The sequence below is a fragment of the Branchiostoma floridae genome, chromosome 3 (assembly GCF_000003815.2).
Source record: "Branchiostoma floridae strain S238N-H82 chromosome 3, Bfl_VNyyK, whole genome shotgun sequence".
NCBI lineage: Eukaryota > Metazoa > Chordata > Leptocardii > Amphioxiformes > Branchiostomatidae > Branchiostoma > Branchiostoma floridae.
Window position 1 is genome coordinate 10,322,932 of NC_049981.1, and position 13,823 is coordinate 10,336,754.

Below are 13,823 nucleotides of genomic sequence, written 5' to 3' on the forward strand. Positions count from 1 at the left end.
TCATTCGCTTTCAAGCCACGTAGAAAAGTCAGGAAGTAATTTTTAGTACTCAAATTACTTCTTGTCTTCTCGTTACGTATTTTACTATGGAATTCAAGTGATGAAAGTAACGCACACTTTGTTGAAGATTCTGGAAGTTCGATCGTGTGGGGTCGCTTTTTCGGTTACCGAAGGGTTCGCTTAGCGGTTACCGTAGGTGAAACTTCATTCGCTTTCAAGCCCTATAGAAAAGTCAGGAAGTAATTTTTAGTACTCAAATTACTTTTTGTCTTCTCGTTACGTATTTTGCTATGGAATTCAAGTGATGAAAGTAACGCACACTTTGTGGAAGATATCTGGAAGTTCGATCGTGTGGGGTCGCTTTTTCGGTTACCGAAGGGTTCGCTTAGCGGTTAACGTAAGTAAAAATTCATTCGCTTTCAAGCCCTGTAGAAAAGTCAGGAAGTAATTTTTAGTACTCAAATTGCTTTTTGTCTTCTCGTTACGTATTTTACTATGGAATTCAAGTGATGAAAGTAACGCACACTTTGTTGAAGATTCTGGAAGTTCGATCGTGTGGGGTCGCTTTTTCGGTTACCGAAGGGTTCGCTTAGCGGTTACCGTAGGTGAAACTTCATTCGCTTTCAAGCCCTATAGAAAAGTCAGGAAGTAATTTTTAGTACTCAAATTACTTTTTGTCTTCTCGTTACGTATTTTACTATGGAATTCAAGTGATGAAAGTAACGCACACTTTGTTGAAGATTCTGGAAGTTCGATCGTGTGGGGTCGCTTTTTCGGTTACCGAAGGGTTCGCTTAGCGGTTACCGTAGGTGAAACTTCATTCGCTTTCAAGCCCTATAGAAAAGTCAGGAAGTAATTTTTAGTACTCAAATTACTTTTTGTCTTCTCGTTACGTGTTTTGCTATGGAATTCAAGTGATGAAAGTAACGCACACTTTGTTGAAGATTCTGGAAGTTCGATCGTGTGGGGTCGCTTTTTCGGTTACCGAAGGGTTCGCTTAGCGGTTACCGTAGATGAAACTTCATTCGCTTTCAAGCCCTGTAGAAAAGTCAGGAAGTAATTTTTAGTACTCAAATTACTTTTTGTCTTCTTGTTACGTATTTTACTATGGAATTCAAGTGATGAAAGTAACGCACACTTTGTTGAAGATTCTGGAAGTTCGATCGTGTGGGGTCGCTTTTTCGGTTACCGAAGGGTTCGCTTAGCGGTTAACGTAAGTAAAAATTCATTCGCTTTCAAGCCCTGTAGAAAAGTCAGGAAGTAATTTTTAGTACTCAAATTACTTTTTGTCTTCTCGTTACGTATTTTACTATGGAATTCAAGTGATGAAAGTAACGCACACTTTGTAGAAGATTCTGGAAGTTCGATCGTGTGGGATCGCTTTATCGGTTACCGAAGGGTTCGCTTAGCGTTTACCGTAGGTGAAACTTCATTCGCTTTCAAGCCCTATAGAAAAGCCAGGAAGTAATTTTTAGTACTCAAATTACTTTTTGTCTTCTCGTTACGTATTTTACTATGGAATTCAAGTGATGAAAGTAACGCACACTTTGTTGAAGATTCTGGAAGTTCGATCGTGTGGGGTCGCTTTTTCGGTTACCGAAGGGTTCGCTTAGCGGTTACCGTAGGTGAAACTTCATTCGCTTTCAAGCCCTATAGAAAAGTCAGGAAGTAATTTTTAGTACTCAAATTACTTTTTGTCTTCTCGTTACGTATTTTACTATGGAATTCAAGTGATGAAAGTAACGCACACTTTGTTGAAGATTCTGGAAGTTCGATCGTGTGGGGTCGCTTTTTCGGTTACCGAAGGGTTCGCTTAGCGGTTATCGTAGATGAAACTTCATTCGCTTTCAAGCCCTGTAGAAAAGTCAGGAAGTAATTTTTAGTACTCAAATTACTTTTTGTCTTCTCGTTACGTATTTTACTATGGAATTCAAGTGATGAAAGTAACGCACACTTTGTTGAAGATTCTGGAAGTTCGATCGTGTGGGGTCGCTTTTTCGGTTACCGAAGGGTTCGCTTAGCGGTTAACGTAAGTAAAAATTCATTCGCTTTCAAGCCCTGTAGAAAAGTCAGGAAGTAATTTTTAGTACTCAAATTGCTTTTTGTCTTCTCGTTACGTATTTTACTATGGCATTCAAGTGATGAAAGTAACGCACACTTTGTAGAAGATTCTGGAAGTTCGATCGTGTGGGATCGCTTTATCGGTTACCGAAGGGTTCGCTTACCGTTTACCGTAGGTGAAACTTCATTCGCTTTCAAGCCCTATAGAAAAGCCAGGAAGTAATTTTTAGTACTCAAATTACTTTTTGTCTTCTCGTTACGTATTTTACTATGGAATTCAAGTGATGAAAGTAACGCACACTTTGTTGAAGATTCTGGAAGTTCGATCGTGTGGGGTCGCTTTTTCGGTTACCGAAGGGTTCGCTTAGCGGTTACCGTAGGTGAAACTTCATTCGCTTTCAAGCCCTATAGAAAAGTCAGGAAGTAATTTTTAGTACTCAAATTACTTTTTGTCTTCTCGTTACGTATTTTGCTATGGAATTCAAGTGATGAAAGTAACGCACACTTTGTTGAAGATTCTGGAAGTTCGATCGTGTGGGGTCGCTTTTTCGGTTACCGAAGGGTTCGCTTAGCGGTTACCGTAGATGAAACTTCATTCGCTTTCAAGCCCTGTAGAAAAGTCAGGAAGTAATTTTTAGTACTCAAATTACTTTTTGTCTTCTCGTTACGTATTTTACTATGGAATTCAAGTGATGAAAGTAACGCACACTTTGTTGAAGATTCTGGAAGTTCGATCGTGTGGGGTCGCTTTTTCGGTTACCGAAGGGTTCGCTTAGCGGTTACCGTAGATGAAACTTCATTCGCTTTCAAGCCCTGTAGAAAAGTCAGGAAGTAATTTGTAGTACTCAAATTACTTTTTGTCTTCTCGTTACGTATTTTACTATGGAATTCAAGTGATGAAAGTAACGCACACTTTGTTGAAGATTCTGGAAGTTCGATCGTGTGGGGTCGCTTTTTCGGTTACCGAAGGGTTCGCTTAGCGGTTACCGTAGGTGAAACTTCATTCGCTTTCAAGCCCTATAGAAAAGTCAGGAAGTAATTTTTAGTACTCAAATTACTTTTTGTCTTCTCGTTACGTATTTTACTATGGAATTCAAGTGATGAAAGTAACGCACACTTTGTTGAAGATTCTGGAAGTTCGATCGTGTGGGGTCGCTTTTTCGGTTACCGAAGGGTTCGCTTAGCGGTTACCGTAGGTGAAACTTCATTCGCTTTCAAGCCCTATAGAAAAGTCAGGAAGTAATTTTTAGTACTCAAATTACTTTTTGTCTTCTCGTTACGTATTTTACTATGGAATTCAAGTGATGAAAGTAACGCACACTTTGTTGAAGATTCTGGAAGTTCGATCGTGTGGGGTCGCTTTTTCGGTTACCGAAGGGTTCGCTTAGCGGTTACCGTAGGTGAAACTTCATTCGCTTTCAAGCCCTATAGAAAAGTCAGGAAGTAATTTTTAGTACTCAAATTACTTTTTGTCTTCTCGTTACGTATTTTACTATGGAATTCAAGTGATGAAAGTAACGCACACTTTGTTGAAGATTCTGGAAGTTCGATCGTGTGGGGTCGCTTTTTCGGTTACCGAAGGGTTCGCTTAGCGGTTACCGTAGGTGAAACTTCATTCGCTTTCAAGCCCTATAGAAAAGTCAGGAAGTAATTTTTAGTACTCAAATTACTTTTTGTCTTCTCGCTACGTATTTTACTATGGAATTCAAGTGATGAAAGTAACGCACACTTTGTTGAAGATTCTGGAAGTTCGATCGTGTGGGGTCGCTTTTTCGGTTACCGAAGGGTTCGCTTAGCGGTTACCGTAGGTGAAACTTCATTCGCTTTCAAGCCCTATAGAAAAGTCAGGAAGTAATTTTTAGTACTCAAATTACTTTTTGTCTTCTCGTTACGTATTTTACTATGGAATTCAAGTGATGAAAGTAACGCACACTTTGTTGAAGATTCTGGAAGTTCGATCGTGTGGGGTCGCTTTTTCGGTTACCGAAGGGTTCGCTTAGCGGTTACCGTAGGTGAAACTTCATTCGCTTTCAAGCCCTATAGAAAAGTCAGGAAGTAATTTTTAGTACTCAAATTACTTTTTGTCTTCTCGTTACGTGTTTTGCTATGGAATTCAAGTGATGAAAGTAACGCACACTTTGTTGAAGATTCTGGAAGTTCGATCGTGTGGGGTCGCTTTTTCGGTTACCGAAGGGTTCGCTTAGCGGTTACCGTAGGTGAAACTTCATTCGCTTTCAAGCCCTATAGAAAAGCCAGGAGGTAATTTTTAGTGCTCAAAATACTCTTTGTGTTCTCGCGACGTGTTTTGCTATGGAATTCACGTGAGGAAAGTGACGCGCACTTTGTTGAAGATTCTGGAAATTCGATCTCGTGGGGTCGCTTTTTCGGTTTCCGAAGGGTATCCGAAAGACGAAACCGGTAGATGAAACTTCATTCGCTTTCAAGCCCTGTAGAAAAGTCAGGAAGTAATTTTTAGTACTCAAATTACTTTTTGTCTTCTCGTTACGTATTTTACTATGGAATTCAAGTGATGAAAGTAACGCACACTTTGTTGAAGATTCTGGAAGTTCGATCGTGTGGGGTCGCTTTTTCGGTTACCGAAGGGTTCGCTTAGCGGTTACCGTAGGTGAAACTTCATTCGCTTTCAAGCCCTATAGAAAAGTCAGGATGTAATTTTTAGTACTCAAATTACTTTTTGTCTTCTCGCTACGTATTTTACTATGGAATTCAAGTGATGAAAGTAACGCACACTTTGTAGAAGATTCTGGAAGTTCGATCGTGTGGGGTCGCTTTTTCGGTTACCGAAGGGTTCGCTTAGCGGTTACCGTAGATGAAACTTCATTCGCTTTCAAGCCCTGTAGAAAAGTCAGGAAGTAATTTTTAGTACTCAAATTACTTTTTGTCTTCTCGTTACGTATTTTACTATGGAATTCAAGTGATGAAAGTAACGCACACTTTGTTGAAGATTCTGGAAGTTCGATCGTGTGGGGTCGCTTTTTCGGTTACCGAAGGGTTCGCTTAGCGGTTACCGTAGGTGAAACTTCATTCGCTTTCAAGCCCTATAGAAAAGTCAGGAAGTAATTTTTAGTACTCAAATTACTTTTTGTCTTCTCGTTACGTATTTTACTATGGAATTCAAGTGATGAAAGTAACGCACACTTTGTTGAAGATTCTGGAAGTTCGATCGTGTGGGGTCGCTTTTTCGGTTACCGAAGGGTTCGCTTAGCGGTTACCGTAGGTGAAACTTCATTCGCTTTCAAGCCCTATAGAAAAGTCAGGAAGTAATTTTTAGTACTCAAATTACTTTTTGTCTTCTCGTTACGTATTTTACTATGGAATTCAAGTGATGAAAGTAACGCACACTTTGTTGAAGATTCTGGAAGTTCGATCGTGTGGGGTCGCTTTTTCGGTTACCGAAGGGTTCGCTTAGCGGTTACCGTAGGTGAAACTTCATTCGCTTTCAAGCCCTATAGAAAAGTCAGGAAGTAATTTTTAGTACTCAAATTACTTTTTGTCTTCTCGTTACGTATTTTACTATGGAATTCAAGTGATGAAAGTAACGCACACTTTGTTGAAGATTCTGGAAGTTCGATCGTGGGGGCCTCGCTTTTTCGGTTACCGAAGGGTTCGCTTAGCGGTTGCGCGTAGGTGAAAACTTCATTCGCTTTCAAGCCCTGTAGAAAAGTCAGGAAGTAATTTTTAGTACTCAAATTACTTTTTGTCTTCTCGTTACGTATTTTACTATGGAATTCAAGTGATGAAAGTAACGCACACTTTGTTGAAGATTCTGGAAGTTCGATCGTGTGGGGTCGCTTTTTCGGTTACCGAAGGGTTCGCTTAGCGGTTACCGTAGATGAAACTTCATTCGCTTTCAAGCCCTGTAGAAAAGTCAGGAAGTAATTTTTAGTACTCAAATTACTTTTTGTCTTCTCGTTACGTATTTTACTATGGAATTCAAGTGATGAAAGTAACGCACACTTTGTTGAAGATTCTGGAAGTTCGATCGTGTGGGGTCGCTTTTTCGGTTACCGAAGGGTTCGCTTAGCGGTTACCGTAGATGAAACTTCATTCGCTTTCAAGCCCTGTAGAAAAGTCAGGAAGTAATTTGTAGTACTCAAATTACTTTTTGTCTTCTCGTTACGTATTTTACTATGGAATTCAAGTGATGAAAGTAACGCACACTTTGTTGAAGATTCTGGAAGTTCGATCGTGTGGGGTCGCTTTTTCGGTTACCGAAGGGTTCGCTTAGCGGTTACCGTAGGTGAAACTTCATTCGCTTTCAAGCCCTATAGAAAAGTCAGGAAGTAATTTTTAGTACTCAAATTACTTTTTGTCTTCTCGTTACGTATTTTACTATGGAATTCAAGTGATGAAAGTAACGCACACTTTGTTGAAGATTCTGGAAGTTCGATCGTGTGGGGTCGCTTTTTCGGTTACCGAAGGGTTCGCTTAGCGGTTACCGTAGATGAAACTTCATTCGCTTTCAAGCCCTGTAGAAAAGTCAGGAAGTAATTTTTAGTACTCAAATTACTTTTTGTCTTCTCGTTACGTATTTTACTATGGAATTCAAGTGATGAAAGTAACGCACACTTTGTTGAAGATTCTGGAAGTTCGATCGTGTGGGGTCGCTTTTTCGGTTACCGAAGGGTTCGCTTAGCGGTTACCGTAGGTGAAACTTCATTCGCTTTCAAGCCCTATAGAAAAGTCAGGAAGTAATTTTTAGTACTCAAATTACTTTTTGTCTTCTCGTTACGTATTTTACTATGGAATTCAAGTGATGAAAGTAACGCACACTTTGTTGAAGATTCTGGAAGTTCGATCGTGTGGGGTCGCTTTTTCGGTTACCGAAGGGTTCGCTTAGCGGTTACCGTAGGTGAAACTTCATTCGCTTTCAAGCCCTATAGAAAAGTCAGGATGTAATTTTTAGTACTCAAATTACTTTTTGTCTTCTCGCTACGTATTTTACTATGGAATTCAAGTGATGAAAGTAACGCACACTTTGTAGAAGATTCTGGAAGTTCGATCGTGTGGGGTCGCTTTTTCGGTTAGCGAAGGGTTCGCTTAGCGGTTACCGTAGATGAAACTTCATTCGCTTTCAAGCCCTGTAGAAAAGTCAGGAAGTAATTTTTAGTACTCAAATTACTTTTTGTCTTCTCGTTACGTATTTTACTATGGAATTCAAGTGATGAAAGTAACGCACACTTTGTTGAAGATTCTGGAAGTTCGATCGTGTGGGGTCGCTTTTTCGGTTACCGAAGGGTTCGCTTAGCGGTTACCGTAGGTGAAACTTCATTCGCTTTCAAGCCCTATAGAAAAGTCAGGAAGTAATTTTTAGTACTCAAATTACTTTTTGTCTTCTCGTTACGTATTTTACTATGGAATTCAAGTGATGAAAGTAACGCACACTTTGTTGAAGATTCTGGAAGTTCGATCGTGTGGGGTCGCTTTTTCGGTTACCGAAGGGTTCGCTTAGCGGTTACCGTAGATGAAACTTCATTCGCTTTCAAGCCCTGTAGAAAAGTCAGGAAGTAATTTTTAGTACTCAAATTACTTTTTGTCTTCTCGTTACGTATTTTACTATGGAATTCAAGTGATGAAAGTAACGCACACTTTGTTGAAGATTCTGGAAGTTCGATCGTGTGGGGTCGCTTTTTCGGTTACCGAAGGGTTCGCTTAGCGGTTACCGTAGGTGAAACTTCATTCGCTTTCAAGCCCTATAGAAAAGTCAGGAAGTAATTTTTAGTACTCAAATTACTTTTTGTCTTCTCGTTACGTATTTTACTATGGAATTCAAGTGATGAAAGTAACGCACACTTTGTTGAAGATTCTGGAAGTTCGATCGTGTGGGGTCGCTTTTTCGGTTACCGAAGGGTTCGCTTAGCGGTTACCGTAGGTGAAACTTCATTCGCTTTCAAGCCCTATAGAAAAGTCAGGAAGTAATTTTTAGTACTCAAATTACTTTTTGTCTTCTCGTTACGTATTTTACTATGGAATTCAAGTGATGAAAGTAACGCACACTTTGTTGAAGATTCTGGAAGTTCGATCGTGTGGGGTCGCTTTTTCGGTTACCGAAGGGTTCGCTTAGCGGTTACCGTAGATGAAACTTCATTCGCTTTCAAGCCCTGTAGAAAAGTCAGGAAGTAATTTGTAGTACTCAAATTACTTTTTGTCTTCTCGTTACGTATTTTACTATGGAATTCAAGTGATGAAAGTAACGCACACTTTGTTGAAGATTCTGGAAGTTCGATCGTGTGGGGTCGCTTTTTCGGTTACCGAAGGGTTCGCTTAGCGGTTACCGTAGGTGAAACTTCATTCGCTTTCAAGCCCTATAGAAAAGTCAGGATGTAATTTTTAGTACTCAAATTACTTTTTGTCTTCTCGCTACGTATTTTACAATGGAATTCAAGTGATGAAAGTAACGCACACTTTGTAGAAGATTCTGGAAGTTCGATCGTGTGGGGTCGCTTTTTCGGTTAGCGAAGGGTTCGCTTAGCGGTTACCGTAGATGAAACTTCATTCGCTTTCAAGCCCTGTAGAAAAGTCAGGAAGTAATTTTTAGTACTCAAATTACTTTTTGTCTTCTCGTTACGTATTTTACTATGGAATTCAAGTGATGAAAGTAACGCACACTTTGTTGAAGATTCTGGAAGTTCGATCGTGTGGGGTCGCTTTTTCGGTTACCGAAGGGTTCGCTTAGCGGTTACCGTAGGTGAAACTTCATTCGCTTTCAAGCCCTATAGAAAAGTCAGGAAGTAATTTTTAGTACTCAAATTACTTTTTGTCTTCTCGTTACGTATTTTGCTATGGAATTCAAGTGATGAAAGTAACGCACACTTTGTTGAAGATTCTGGAAGTTCGATCGTGTGGGGTCGCTTTTTCGGTTACCGAAGGGTTCGCTTAGCGGTTACCGTAGATGAAACTTCATTCGCTTTCAAGCCCTGTAGAAAAGTCAGGAAGTAATTTTTAGTACTCAAATTACTTTTTGTCTTCTTGTTACGTATTTTACTATGGAATTCAAGTGATGAAAGTAACGCACACTTTGTTGAAGATTCTGGAAGTTCGATCGTGTGGGGTCGCTTTTTCGGTTACCGAAGGGTTCGCTTAGCGGTTAACGTAAGTAAAAATTCATTCGCTTTCAAGCCCTGTAGAAAAGTCAGGAAGTAATTTTTAGTACTCAAATTACTTTTTGTCTTCTCGTTACGTATTTTACTATGGAATTCAAGTGATGAAAGTAACGCACACTTTGTTGAAGATTCTGGAAGTTCGATCGTGTGGGGTCGCTTTTTCGGTTACCGAAGGGTTCGCTTAGCGGTTACCGTAGATGAAACTTCATTCGCTTTCAAGCCCTGTAGAAAAGTCAGGAAGTAATTTTTAGTACTCAAATTACTTTTTGTCTTCTCGTTACGTATTTTACTATGGAATTCAAGTGATGAAAGTAACGCACACTTTGTTGAAGATTCTGGAAGTTCGATCGTGTGGGGTCGCTTTTTCGGTTACCGAAGGGTTCGCTTAGCGGTTACCGTAGGTGAAACTTCATTCGCTTTCAAGCCCTATAGAAAAGTCAGGAAGTAATTTTTAGTACTCAAATTACTTTTTGTCTTCTCGTTACGTATTTTGCTATGGAATTCAAGTGATGAAAGTAACGCACACTTTGTTGAAGATTCTGGAAGTTCGATCGTGTGGGGTCGCTTTTTCGGTTACCGAAGGGTTCGCTTAGCGGTTACCGTAGGTGAAACTTCATTCGCTTTCAAGCCCTATAGAAAAGTCAGGATGTAATTTTTAGTACTCAAATTACTTTTTGTCTTCTCGCTACGTATTTTACTATGGAATTCAAGTGATGAAAGTAACGCACACTTTGTAGAAGATTCTGGAAGTTCGATCGTGTGGGGTCGCTTTTTCGGTTACCGAAGGGTTCGCTTAGCGGTTACCGTAGATGAAACTTCATTCGCTTTCAAGCCCTGTAGAAAAGTCAGGAAGTAATTTTTAGTACTCAAATTACTTTTTGTCTTCTCGTTACGTATTTTACTATGGAATTCAAGTGATGAAAGTAACGCACACTTTGTTGAAGATTCTGGAAGTTCGATCGTGTGGGGTCGCTTTTTCGGTTACCGAAGGGTTCGCTTAGCGGTTACCGTAGGTGAAACTTCATTCGCTTTCAAGCCCTATAGAAAAGTCAGGAAGTAATTTTTAGTACTCAAATTACTTTTCGTCTTCTCGTTACGTATTTTACTATGGAATTCAAGGGATGAAAGTAACGCACACTTTGTTGAAGATTCTGGAAGTTCGATCGTGTGGGGTCGCTTTTTCGGTTACCGAAGGGTTCGCTTAGCGGTTACCGTAGGTGAAACTTCATTCGCTTTCAAGCCCTATAGAAAAGTCAGGAAGTAATTTGTAGTACTCAAATTACTTTTTGTCTTCTCGTTACGTATTTTACTATGGAATTCAAGTGATGAAAGTAACGCACACTTTGTTGAAGATTCTGGAAGTTCGATCGTGTGGGGTCGCTTTTTCGGTTACCGAAGGGTTCGCTTAGCGGTTACCGTAGGTGAAACTTCATTCGCTTTCAAGCCCTATAGAAAAGTCAGGAAGTAATTTTTAGTACTCAAATTACTTTTTGTCTTCTCGTTACGTATTTTGCTATGGAATTCAAGTGATGAAAGTAACGCACACTTTGTTGAAGATTCTGGAAGTTCGATCGTGTGGGGTCGCTTTTTCGGTTACCGAAGGGTTCGCTTAGCGGTTACCGTAGATGAAACTTCATTCGCTTTCAAGCCCTGTAGAAAAGTCAGGAAGTAATTTTTAGTACTCAAATTACTTTTTGTCTTCTCGTTACGTATTTTACTATGGAATTCAAGTGATGAAAGTACACACACTTTGTTGAAGATTCTGGAAGTTCGATCGTGTGGGGTCGCTTTTTCGGTTACCGAAGGGTTCGCTTAGCGGTTACCGTAGGTGAAACTTCATTCGCTTTCAAGCCCTATAGAAAAGTCAGGAAGTAATTTTTAGTACTCAAATTACTTTTTGTCTTCTCGTTACGTATTTTGCTATGGAATTCAAGTGATGAAAGTAACGCACACTTTGTTGAAGATTCTGGAAGTTCGATCGTGTGGGGTCGCTTTTTCGGTTACCGAAGGGTTCTTTTAGCGGTTACCGTAGGTGAAACTTCATTCGCTTTCAAGCCCTATAGAAAAGTCAGGAAGTAATTTTTAGTACTCAAATTACTTTTCGTCTTCTCTTTACGTATTTTACTATGGAATTCAAGTGATGAAAGTAACGCACACTTTGTGAAGATTCTGGAAGTTCGATCGTGTGGGGTCGCTTTTTCGGGTACCGAAGGGTTCGCTTAGCGGTTACCGTAGGTGAAACTTCGTTCGCTTTCAAGCCCTGTAGAAAAGTCAGGAAGTAATTTTTAGTACTCAAATTACTTTTTGTCTTCTCGTTACGTATTTTACTATGAAATTCAAGTGATGAAAGTAACGCACACTTTGTTGAAGATTCTGGAAGTTCGATCGTGTGGGGTCGCTTTTTCGGTTACCGAAGGGTTCGCTTAGCGGTTACCGTAGGTGAAACTTCATTCGCTTTCAAGCCCTATAGAAAAGTCAGGATGTAATTTTTAGTACTCAAATTACTTTTTGTCTTCTCGCTACGTATTTTACAATGGAATTCAAGTGATGAAAGTAACGCACACTTTGTAGAAGATTCTGGAAGTTCGATCGTGTGGGGTCGCTTTTTCGGTTAGCGAAGGGTTCGCTTAGCGGTTACCGTAGATGAAACTTCATTCGCTTTCAAGCCCTGTAGAAAAGTCAGGAAGTAATTTTTAGTACTCAAATTACTTTTTGTCTTCTCGTTACGTATTTTACTATGGAATTCAAGTGATGAAAGTAACGCACACTTTGTTGAAGATTCTGGAAGTTCGATCGTGTGGGGTCGCTTTTTCGGTTACCGAAGGGTTCGCTTAGCGGTTACCGTAGGTGAAACTTCATTCGCTTTCAAGCCCTATAGAAAAGTCAGGAAGTAATTTTTAGTACTCAAATTACTTTTTGTCTTCTCGTTACGTATTTTACTATGAAATTCAAGTGATGAAAGAAACGCACACTTTGTTGAAGATTCTGGAAGTTCGATCGTGTGGGGTCGCTTTTTCGGTTACCGAAGGGTTCGCTTAGCGGTTACCGTAGGTGAAACTTCATTCGCTTTCAAGCCCTATAGAAAAGTCAGGATGTAATTTTTAGTACTCAAATTACTTTTTGTCTTCTCGCTACGTATTTTACTATGGAATTCAAGTGATGAAAGTAACGCACACTTTGTAGAAGATTCTGGAAGTTCGATCGTGTGGGGTCGCTTTTTCGGTTAGCGAAGGGTTCGCTTAGCGGTTACCGTAGATGAAACTTCATTCGCTTTCAAGCCCTGTAGAAAAGTCAGGAAGTAATTTTTAGTACTCAAATTACTTTTTGTCTTCTCGTTACGTATTTTACTATGGAATTCAAGTAATGAAAGTAACGCACACTTTGTTGAAGATTCTGGAAGTTCGATCGTGTGGGGTCGCTTTTTCGGTTACCGAAGGGTTCGCTTAGCGTTTAACGTAAGTAAAAATTCATTCGCTTTCAAGCCACGTAGAAAAGTCAGGAAGTAATTTTTAGTACTCAAATTGCTTCTTGTCTTCTCGTTACGTATTTTACTATGGAATTCAAGTGATGAAAGTAACGCACACTTTGTTGAAGATTCTGGAAGTTCGATCGTGTGGGGTCGCTTTTTCGGTTACCGAAGGGTTCGCTTAGCGGTTACCGTAGGTGAAACTTCATTCGCTTTCAAGCCCTATAGAAAAGTCAGGAAGTAATTTTTAGTACTCAAATTACTTTTTGTCTTCTCGTTACGTATTTTACTATGGAATTCAAGTGATGAAAGTAACGCACACTTTGTTGAAGATTCTGGAAGTTCGATCGTGTGGGGTCGCTTTTTCGGTTACCGAAGGGTTCGCTTAGCGGTTACCGTAGGTGAAACTTCATTCGCTTTCAAGCCCTATAGAAAAGTCAGGAAGTAATTTTTAGTACTCAAATTACTTTTTGTCTTCTCGTTACGTATTTTACTATGGAATTCAAGTGATGAAAGTAACGCACACTTTGTTGAAGACTCTGGAAGTTCGATCGTGTGGGGTCGCTTTTTCGGTTACCGAAGGGTTCGCTTAGCGGTTACCGTAGGTGAAACTTCATTCGCTTTCAAGCCCTATAGAAAAGTCAGGAAGTAATTTGTAGTACTCAAATTACTTTTTGTCTTCTCGTTACGTATTTTACTATGGAATTCAAGTGATGAAAGTAACGCACACTTTGTTGAAGATTCTGGAAGTTCGATCGTGTGGGGTCGCTTTTTCGGTTACCGAAGGGTTCGCTTAGCGGTTACCGGTAGGTGAAACTTCATTCGCTTTCAAGCCCTGTAGAAAAGTCAGGAAGTAATTTTTAGTACTCAAATTACTTTTTGTCTTCTCGTTACGTATTTTGCTATGGAATTCAAGTGATGAAAGTAACGCACACTTTGTTGAAGATTCTGGAAGTTCGATCGTGTGGGGTCGCTTTTTCGGTTACCGAAGGGTTCGCTTAGCGGTTACCGTAGGTGAAACTTCATTCGCTTTCAAGCCCTATAGAAAAGTCAGGAAGTAATTTTTAGTATACTCAAATTACTTTTTGTCTTCTCGTTACGTATTTTACTATGGAATTCAAGTGATGAAAGTAACGCACACTTTGTAGAAGATTCTGGAAGTTCGATCGTGT